Raw genomic sequence first — 10,123 nt, 5'->3', positions numbered from 1 at the left:
CCAGAACCACAGCCATCAGAACCAGCAGCAGGACCAGAACCAGAACCACAGCCATCAGAACCAGCAGCAGGACCAGAACCAGAACCACAGCCATCAGAACCAGCAGCAGGACCAGAACCAGAGCCATCAGAACCAGCAGCAGGACCAGAACCAGAACCAGAGCCATCAGAACCAGCAGCAGGACCAGAACCAGAGCCATCAGAACCAGCAGCAGGACCAGAACCAGAACCACAGCCATCAGAACCAGCAGCAGGACCAGAACCAGAACCACAGCCATCAGAACCAGCAGCAGGACCAGAACCAGAGCCATCAGAACCAGCAGCAGGACCAGAACCAGAGCCACAGCCATCAGAACCAGCAGCAGGACCAGAACCATCAGAACCAGCAGCAGGACAAGGTTCTGCTGCTCTCTGGGGGCTCTGAGCTAAAGTGAGGACTGTGACAGCAATAACTCCATCGATCTCTCTGCATCCATTATTCATCATGTTGTGTCTGAGAGGCAGAACTGAGACCGACCCGGGTCCACAGCAGCTCAAATGTTCTTATCCTCCATCAGTCCCCCCCCACAGCTGTACTCTGCAGGTGAAAACAGTCAGAAAAATATCCCTTTTTCTGGGCCGGAGACAGAACAACCCTGCTGGTTTGTTTGGTGTAAAAATCAGACCCTCGGGGATCGGTTCAGACCCTCGGGGATCGGTTCAGACCCTCGGGGGGGCGGTTCAGACCCTCGGGGGGGCGGTTCAGACCCTCGGGGATCGGTTCAGACCCTCGGGGGGGGCGGTTCAGACCCTCGGGGATCGGTTCAGACCCTCGGGGATCGGTTCAGACCCTCGGGGGGGCGGTTCAGACCCTCGGGGATCGGTTCAGACCCTCGGGGATCGGTTCAGACCCGTGGGGGTCTGCTCCATCACAGCACCCGTTCAGAGAAGGATGAGCAGCCTCCACATCTTCACACCGTGATGCTTTCATGCACGAGTCTGAAACCCAAACTGAGAACATTTCTTTCACAAAGCAAACATGAAACGACAGGTTTGGGGGTCCGTCAGCCTTTTTAAAATCAGGAGGGCATCTTTGTCTGAGAGCCTCCTACCAACAGCAGGAAGGTTGGAAGAGATGCAGACGGCGAGGCTCTGAGCCTCGGCTCAGCGTGAGGACAAACGTCACTGTGACCAAATAAACCTGAACTTCCTGTTTAATGCCCCTGCAGGGCTGTCTTTCTGCCCCCGTGGGGCAGCCGCATAAACACAGCAGCTTCACCACAACCAGCAGTTCTGTGTTCAGTTCGGACTTCTGTGCTCAGAAATACGGCTTTAACAAAGCCCCCCAACAGTCCTGGGAAAACAGGCTTCAGGAGCCTTAATGAGTCCAAACAAAGGAAAACTTTACAAATGAACACACAAACAACATCTCATCCTGAAGCCGGGGTTCACTCATTTAGAGCAGATGTGTCGCAGTTCTAAATGATTTAATCATGTTTCAGACCACCAACACGAGGGCAGAAGTCAAATGTTTCAGCTCCTAAATGCTTTTTATCTCTGAAAAATAAGAGATTTAGGTTTTCAGAAGCGTTTTGATGACTCGGCGTTTGAAGGGGAACAACTGAGGAGGACGTCCGATAAAGAAAACACAGATTAACAGCTGCCACACATCACAAAGATAGATTACCGCTATTAAAATCACAATTCAGCTTGTAGAAAAGCCACAAAATGAACAGAAACTGTCCGTCAGCGTTTTGGGAGACAGATGATTTACAACAAAAATGTTATAAAATGGCACAAACTTTGAACACTGTGTCATTTCGCTGTGATGGACCATGCAGCATCCTCAGTGAACATTTCCCCTCAATGCTGATCAGAGCTGTAGCCAATAAATATCTGAGTGACTTAAAACGGGACCAAATGCTAATTTAACACTTTTTTTGGGTGATTTAATTATGATTTCTTTCTCAGAAATCTGAAGCAATCTTTCTGGAAAACAAACGCGTTTCCGTCGATGGTTTGAAGTGAATAAACTCGGCTGTGTGGCGTCACCAGAGGGGGCGCTGTAAGCTGTAGTTGGTGCCGTTTGGTCCAACACAGATCACAAAAATCTAATTTCGTGGAAACTTTGAGACTCCGTCAGATATCAGAGCGCTCAGCTGTCAGACCGTTTCACATTGACCAGATTCAAACAGCTGGACCTCCTGAGCTCGGGCCGGTTCTGATGGTTCTGCAGCTCGGCCTCAGAGCCGTGCAGAGAGTGGAAACGCCCGCAGAGTCTCAGTGTCCTGCAGGAAACTAAAGGTTTCCAACTGTTTCCTTCCTCAGGACCCTCTGAAACCCGCCTCCCTCTCCGGCTGCCTCGGCCTCCGTCAGCGCCTCTCGCCCGGCTGCTTTCTCTTTAATTGATGACGCACGCAGAGGGGGAGGAAGGGGGAGTCGGCGAGCTGTTGCCAAGAGACGGGAGTGTGTGTTATATCTCCGAGTGGAGGGTGATGTCACTGTGTGTAATTAGATAATGTGTGTGAATCATCTCCATTCAGCTCTAATGGAGTTCACTGCAGCTTATATAACATCTGTCTGTGTGTCAGGCTGCTCTTTTGTCTGCTCTCAGCCTCCGTACGCCCAACACAGAGAGCCCAAACACACCGGCTGCTGAAAACCGCTCAAACCCCAAACACACCGGCTGCTGAAAACCGCTCAAACCCCAAACACACCGGCTGCTGAAAACCGCTCAAACCCCAAACATACAGACTGCTGAAAACCACTCAAACCCCAAACACACCGGCTGCTGAAAACCGCTCAAACCCCAAACACACCGGCTGCTAAAAACCGCTCAAACCCCAAACACACCGGCTGCTGAAAACCGCTCAAACCCCAAACATACAGACTGCTGAAAACCGCTCAAACCCCAAACATACAGACTGCTGAAAACCGCTCAAACCCCAAACATACAGACTGCTGAAAACCGCTCAAACCCCAAACATACAGACTGCTGAAAACCGCTCAAACCCCAAACATACAGACTGCTGAAAACCGATCAAACCCCAAACATACAGACTGCTGAAAACCGCTCAAACCCCAAACATACAGACTGCTGAAAACCGCTCAAACCCCAAACACACCGGCTGCTGAAAACCGCTCAAACCCCAAACACACCGGCTGCTGAAAACCGCTCAAACCCCAAACACACCGGCTGCTAAAAACCGCTCAAACCCCAAACATACAGACTGCTGAAAACCGATCAAACCCCAAACATACAGACTGCTGAAAACCGCTCAAACCCCAAACATACAGACTGCTGAAAACCGCTCAAACCCCAAACATACAGACTGCTGAAAACCGCTCAAACCCCAAACACACCGGCTGCTGAAAACCGCTCAAACATTGACCGAATCCTCCATCTGTCCAGAACCAGACGGCAGCGTGGAAACCTGCTGTTACCGAGCAGGAAACCTTCCAACATGAGTCTCTAAAGACGTGTTGAAATTAAACATGTTGGACTTTGATCTGATAAAAACCGCCTTAAAGCAGCCTGGACTGAGTTTAATGACCACGAGAGCCCAGGGAACGCGGGGATTCTCCTTGATTTCATTCCGACGCTGGAACAACTTTGAAATCGCCTGAAAAATCCTGTTTTGTATCGTAAGCCTCCTCAAAATGATGTTGCTCTTCTGCTCGTCTTTTTTTGTCTGGTGTCCGCATGTGTCCACGGGCCAACCAGAGGGGGCCCGTGGACCCCCACAGGGTGGGGTCGCACAGCGCCTGCAGAAAAATGGAGGCACAAACTCCATGCATGGACCATGCAGCCTCCTCAGTGAACATTTCCCCTCAATGCTGATCAGAGCTGTAGCCGATAAATACCTGTGACGACCACGAGCGACTTAAAACGGGACCAAATGCTAATTTAACACTTTCTGTGAGTGTTTTAGGAGTAAAACAGGAAGTTACATCAGTACCAGGTATAACATTCTGACTTCAGCAGAAATTAATCCAGAAATTTACGATTATGAGGACACCAATAAAAGAGAAAATCTGATCCTCAAAAAAAAAAAAAAAAAAAAAAAAAAAAAAAAAAAAAAAAAAAAAATCAGGTGAAAAGTAGTTGCAAAGTCGAAAAACATCTGGGCAGCCCAACAGAAAACAAGACTGATGATCCAACCTGTAAAGCTCCAACTCTACGAAGGAAAAACACCTGATTTAAGAGCAGATGTTTGTTACTCCAGATGTTTGTTAAAACATCTTCACGGGGAGGAAGGAGGGGCAGATGGAAGTTTATGGTTTGAGCTGAAATACAGTTTCCTTTTCTCATGATTAAACACAACTTATCACAGAATTTGGTCATTTTCTAATGACTTCAGGCAGTAAAATGACTTGTTTAAAGGTAAAAAAGGATCATGGTCAGAGCTAAAAGAAACTTTGTTTTTTTAAACGCAGTTCCTGCCTCGACCAATAGGAGGGCACACAGTTTTTAAACTTTAATCGTGTTTAAATTGGAGGAGAGTTTCCTCTTGAATCACTGCACCTATTTCCTGTTTTCCTGTCACAGCCATGAAGAAATGAGCTGTTTTTGCACATTTCTGACCGGAGATTAAATCTTCTTTCAATAAATCTGTCCCAAACATATGGAAGTTTTTCTGTGCCGTCAGAGTTTGAATACGAATTTCTAATATCGAATTTTTACAGCATGAAAATCAGACTTTGAATCTTTGAAGAAGGGGATTCTCCCTGTTTACCCGGATGTTAAGTCTGGTTGTTTTTCCACTGAATTTAATTTTCCGCTGTTGGTTTGTCTGATTTTGATGTTGTAAAGATTCTTATATTAGAAATTCGTATTCAAACTCTGATGGCACAGAAAAACTTCCATACAAACACTTATCTGGATCTAAAACGTGAAAGAAAGCGACAGAAAAGAAGATGGAAACAGAAAAGAAGATGGAAACCACCATATTTCCAATCATATTCCAGCTGCTCTCTGACCCGTTTGCGTCCACGTGACACGCGGCTGTGCGCGTTCATTAATCAGCTCGGATTGTTCAGGCATGAAAACAACAAGAACAACAACTTATCTCAGAACAAACAACCTGAAAGATTCAGCGCGTGGTGCTGAGCTCAGCTGTGCGTGAGCCTCGCGCCTCTCCGCGCATGGCGGACGCACGCACTGAACCTGCAGAGGAGATACTCACACACCGGGACACTGCTGCGCGCGTGTGTTGGCGTGCACTCTGTGGCTGTGAAACAAACCACTTTGAGCAACAGGGACTCCCATTTATTCATTCATTCATCTCATTGGCTGACGTCCTTAGTGACGTCACGTTTCCCGGCCCCACCCCTTCCATTCAATTAAATTAAATAAAAAAATGTATTTCTAAAGCAGCTTAAAACAGCCTCAGCTGCATCACAGATTAAGAGAGTCGTCAATAAAATAGCAAAAAGAACAACTTCATCACGGATAAAAAATACAATTTGAGATAAAATTACCAATAAAATAACAATAAAATAACAATAAAATAACAATAAAATAACAATAAAAGTAGTAAGCCAAGGTAAACTCCATTTCAGCGAGTGCAGGGGGGGTCAACCGGTCAGAGACTAAAGCCTGGTTTATAGTCGGTAACGCAAGACGCAACCCAAGCCCTGGCGCGGTTGAGTGTGTCACCTCAATTTTCTAAACTTCATGCAAGACGCGTGCACAAGCCACTATCTACATCACATCCGGCGGCGTGTTCATCTTCCGGTTTCATCCCCTAAAAAAAGACCGCTGTTTTCAAACGCCAAGGTAGAAAGAGAAGAAGAAGAAGAAGAAGCATGAATCCCATAGACATAATATATATAATATATTATATATTATGTCTGTGATGAATCCAGTTGAAGAGAGACTTGCTGAAGAGGTCCTGGCGGTGAATTTGCTTTCATCATAGTAGGCTTGTCATTGAAAAAACCCGCTGCTCCACCTACTGTCCTGGCGGTGAATCGCCACGCAGCACACGCAACCGCCGACAAAGCAAAATGAAGTATAAACGCAAGCACAAGGGCAGTTAAAAGAAGTATAACTCAGCCTTTAGAGCCGCATTTTTTACTGTTTACCACAAAGAGCCACATTATTCAGAAAAATGACCAAATTCTGTCCGTTCCGTCCGTCTGTTCTTGACTCTAAACTCTCGTCTCGGTCACATCAGCGCTGATATTAAACCCACGAACCGAGCAAAATGAGTCAAAAACAGACGTGTTTGGAAAGCTTCTTCCCAGCGAGGAGACAGAAGAAGAGGCTGTGACCACTAAGAAAAAGAAAGCTGCGTGTTTAAGCGTTACCATAGCGACCAGAGAGGATGTTACGTCAGGAGGACGCTGCTAATAAAGTTACATACCAGTACACAGTGGATTCAAGTTTATTATTATATTTACTAAATACCACAGAGTCTGTTACATGCCAGGCATGTGTGTGTGTGTGTGTGTGTGTGTGTGTGTGTGTGTGTGTGTGAGTGTGAGTGTGTGTGTGTGAGTGTGAGTGTGAGTGTGAGTGTGTGTGTGTGAGTGTGAGTGTGTGTGTGTGAGTGTGAGTGTGAGTGTGAGTGTGTGTGTGTGTGTGTGTGTGAGTGTGAGTGTGTGAGTGTGAGTGTGAGTGTGAGTGTGTGTGTGTGTGTGTGTGTGTGAGTGTGAGTGTGTGTGTGTGTGTGTGTGTGAGTGTGAGTGTGTGTGTGTGAGTGTGAGTGTGAGTGTGAGTGTGTGTGTGTGTGTGTGTGTGTGTGTGTGTGTGTGTGTGTGTCTTTTAGGTGCTTACAGCTCACCTGTGCAAGCAGGCTCGGCTGCTCATTGGCTCTCTACCTCGCCAGCTGGCCTATGGTGACAGGAGAGGCCTTAAAATGGAGGACATCCCAGACCTTTGGTCCCTTTTTGGTTTTTGCTTGTGCTTGTTGCTGTCCTCGTCTGGCTAAGTGGTGTCTCTGACTCTTAATTTGGACTGTGTGTGGTGGGAGGTTTTGGGTCTGGGTAAGTTGGGGAACCCTTTACATTTGCTCATGCACGTAGGTGAAAATTGTTCCCTCACTAGGTTTATTGGTTGTGCCACTCCTGTAATGTTTTGAGATGTTCTTTTGCTAGAGAAGCCAGTTAGCCATTTTGTTTGCACTTTGTTTTCTTCAGAGGTAGTTTAGGTAGGCCTCCTTTTTTTATATTAATTTCATTTGTTTTGGCACAATCTCTTTATCCCATCCTCCCCCACGTCAGTGTGTCTTTTTGTTTTAATAAACCACGTTGTTCACTTTCACTGAGACTTGTTTGATTTCATTGGTTGTCGTGTTATTGTCTGCTGACTGGGTCACCAAGTGGACGTAACAGTCGTATCATTTTATTTTGTAGAATTTATCTGCCACGCCTGAAAGGCCGGTCCGTGAAAATATGGGCTGACGTTAAACCGGTCCATGGAGCAAAAAAGGTTGGAGACCGCTCGAACGAAGCGAACATAAAAAAACCCACAAACACAAATTTTGATATGAACGTAAGAGCCGCATGAAAGCAGACAAAGAGCCGCGGGTTGGCCACCGCTGAGCGAGTGGAAGGCCTGGGAAAAGAGAGGAGCTGACAGCCAACGGGAGGCTGCTCCAGTCTGCCACAGAGAAGCTCCATCACCAGAACCAGGAAGTCCAAACAGACACCGGGCGTCCACAGAAACAAAGGAAGTTAATTATGAGACATAACCTGACAGTTCTGCTGTTTTCAGCCTCAGTTTGAACCCTTTAACTGTTACTCATCTTACTCTATGAGCTGTTTCCTCAGTTACTCCTTTCTGTGTTTAACTGAATCCTTTGTTGTTTCTCATTAAAACTCTGCAGAAAACATCGATGTCACATCCAGACTCTGAGAGCCACAGCGAATGGATGAAGCCGGTTTCTGGGATGGAGTTCCTGAACTCACCTCAGAGACGTTTCACCCTGTAAACGTCCTCACCTTTAACTCTGTGGGGGATTCAGTCCTCTGACAAAGAACCTGGACTCGCGCTCAGACTCTTCATCCCAGCCTGAAGGTGTTTCTGATGCTTCGGTTTGAGGTGGAAGTTTCATTTCCCGTTGGGAACAAAGACTTTGATTAGCAGGAACCTCCCTGTGCCCCCCCGAGCTGAACACATTAACCTGCTGACCCGGTGATGGCGTTAGGAAGTTATTACAGCTCCTCCTGAGTCTGAGGCTGAGAACACAGTCTGAGTAATGTTAACTAAAGACACCTGAAGGCATCACATCTAAGCTGAGATCCGGCCCTTTGGCTGTGTTCCAAACCGCATACTTCTCCTACTTCTCCTACTACTCCTACTAACTTTAACTTTTTTTAAGTTCCCGGATGCGTACTAGATTCTCCTAAATGTTGGGTATGCATCATGAGGTTACTACTCATACTCAAACTACCCAAGATGCAACGTAACGTGACGTCGCCGATCGTCATTTCCTGTCAAAACGGCAGTTTCAAGCTAGCTACAACGAGGGTAGGTTCACTTCCTGTTTTCAAAACAAAAGCACCAATTGTATGGTAATGGCTTTCCCTATGATAAAAGGCAACGGGTATTTTATTTTGTGAAAATAACAGGAAGTGCGTTAGCTCACTGCGGCTAGCTTTAGTAGCGCCGAATTCGTGGGAACTAAATGGTAAATAGCCGGTATTTTGTCAGGTTTTCAACACGTTGGGGATCTAAACGACTACTTTCTCACCTGAAAATGTTTCAAATGTTGCTAAAGTTTACAGAGTTTAGAGCTTAAGGGAAATCAGCTTCAGGCCGGCTGATTTCGGCTCGGGCAGGAGCGAGATGCATTGTGGGTAAACGCTCTGCATACTGTCTGATCGATGAGTATGCGTCACTGCAGAGTCAGACGGAACTAAAGACGCCTAAAGGCATCACATCTGATGAGGCGGATGATGAACAGACCAGAGGAAGGAGAGATGGAAAAGATGGAGGTGAACCCACGGAGAGGAAGAGGAGGAGGATGAAGGTCAGCTGAAGGTCAGCTGAAGGTCAGCTGGGACGTTCTCTGGTTCTTTGGTTTGTTTTGCTGCTCAGATGGAAACTGGGCGTCTTAAGACAGGAAGTCACAGAGCTGCCGACAGGAAATGGTAAACCCTGCCCAGCCCACACACACACACACACACACACACACACACACACACACACACACACTCTTTATGTTTCTGATGACTTTCAGTCGGTTTTCCATCAGAAAGCTTCTGATTTCTCTGAATTTCTATCTGAATTTTCTCGGCTTTTCTCTCTGATTTGTATCTGATTTCTGTCTGAATTTTGTAAATTTGTGTCCGATTTGTGTCTGATTTCTCTCTGATTTCTCTCTGATTTGTGTCTGATTTCTCTCTGATTTGTGTCTGAACTTCAGACCAATCGACAGGCCTGAAAGCGTCTGGTCGGACTCTGCCGACCTCAGAGGAACGTTTGCTCTGATGTGTCACTCGACGCTGAAGGAAGACTCAAACTCTCAGAGTCTCTCTGAACGTCTGCTGCTTCGGGACAAACTGCTCCACATGTCGGGTCGGAGCTGCACCGTCATCATCTTTTTTCTGTGAACCGATTCCGTTCGGACATATCAGCATCAAACCCAACCTCAGGGCTTTTCTGTCCCCTGAGCTCGTCTCCTCAGGCGCTCTGCGGTCCAGATTCAGCCTGAGCAGCCTGAACTCGCAGCCTCTCCTCAGGAGGTCAGAACAGCTCGTCTGTAACTTCCTCGTGACTTTTGGAGAAAAACAACTCTTTTATTTCTAATTTCCTTTAAGCCGACCCCTTTAAGCTGCACTGATGATGAAATAACGACTGCAGAAAACCGCCTGCAGACACTGGAGTTCATCCTCTGTGATCAGAAACAGGCGGCGCAGTTGTTCTGAGGAAGGAACCTGAAGCAGCCACAGTTTGCTGCCCGCAGCCTCCAAACCGGGTCGGCTCGGAGACAAACAGAGATCCAAAGCACGCGGTGTTAACGTTAGCAACAGTGAAAGATAAATCAGAAATATATTTAACAGTTTAGATTTTTAACCCCTTAACGCCTATTGTCGCATATATGCTACAAACCGTTTGACTCAATCAACCAGCTGAGATAGCATCTTTATTCCCCCGATGCCGGTTAGTCCAGATTCACTACGACCGCAAAGTGACG

This window comes from Odontesthes bonariensis, chromosome 9 (assembly GCF_027942865.1).
Source record: "Odontesthes bonariensis isolate fOdoBon6 chromosome 9, fOdoBon6.hap1, whole genome shotgun sequence".
NCBI lineage: Eukaryota > Metazoa > Chordata > Actinopteri > Atheriniformes > Atherinopsidae > Odontesthes > Odontesthes bonariensis.
This window is presented reverse-complemented; position numbering follows the sequence as displayed.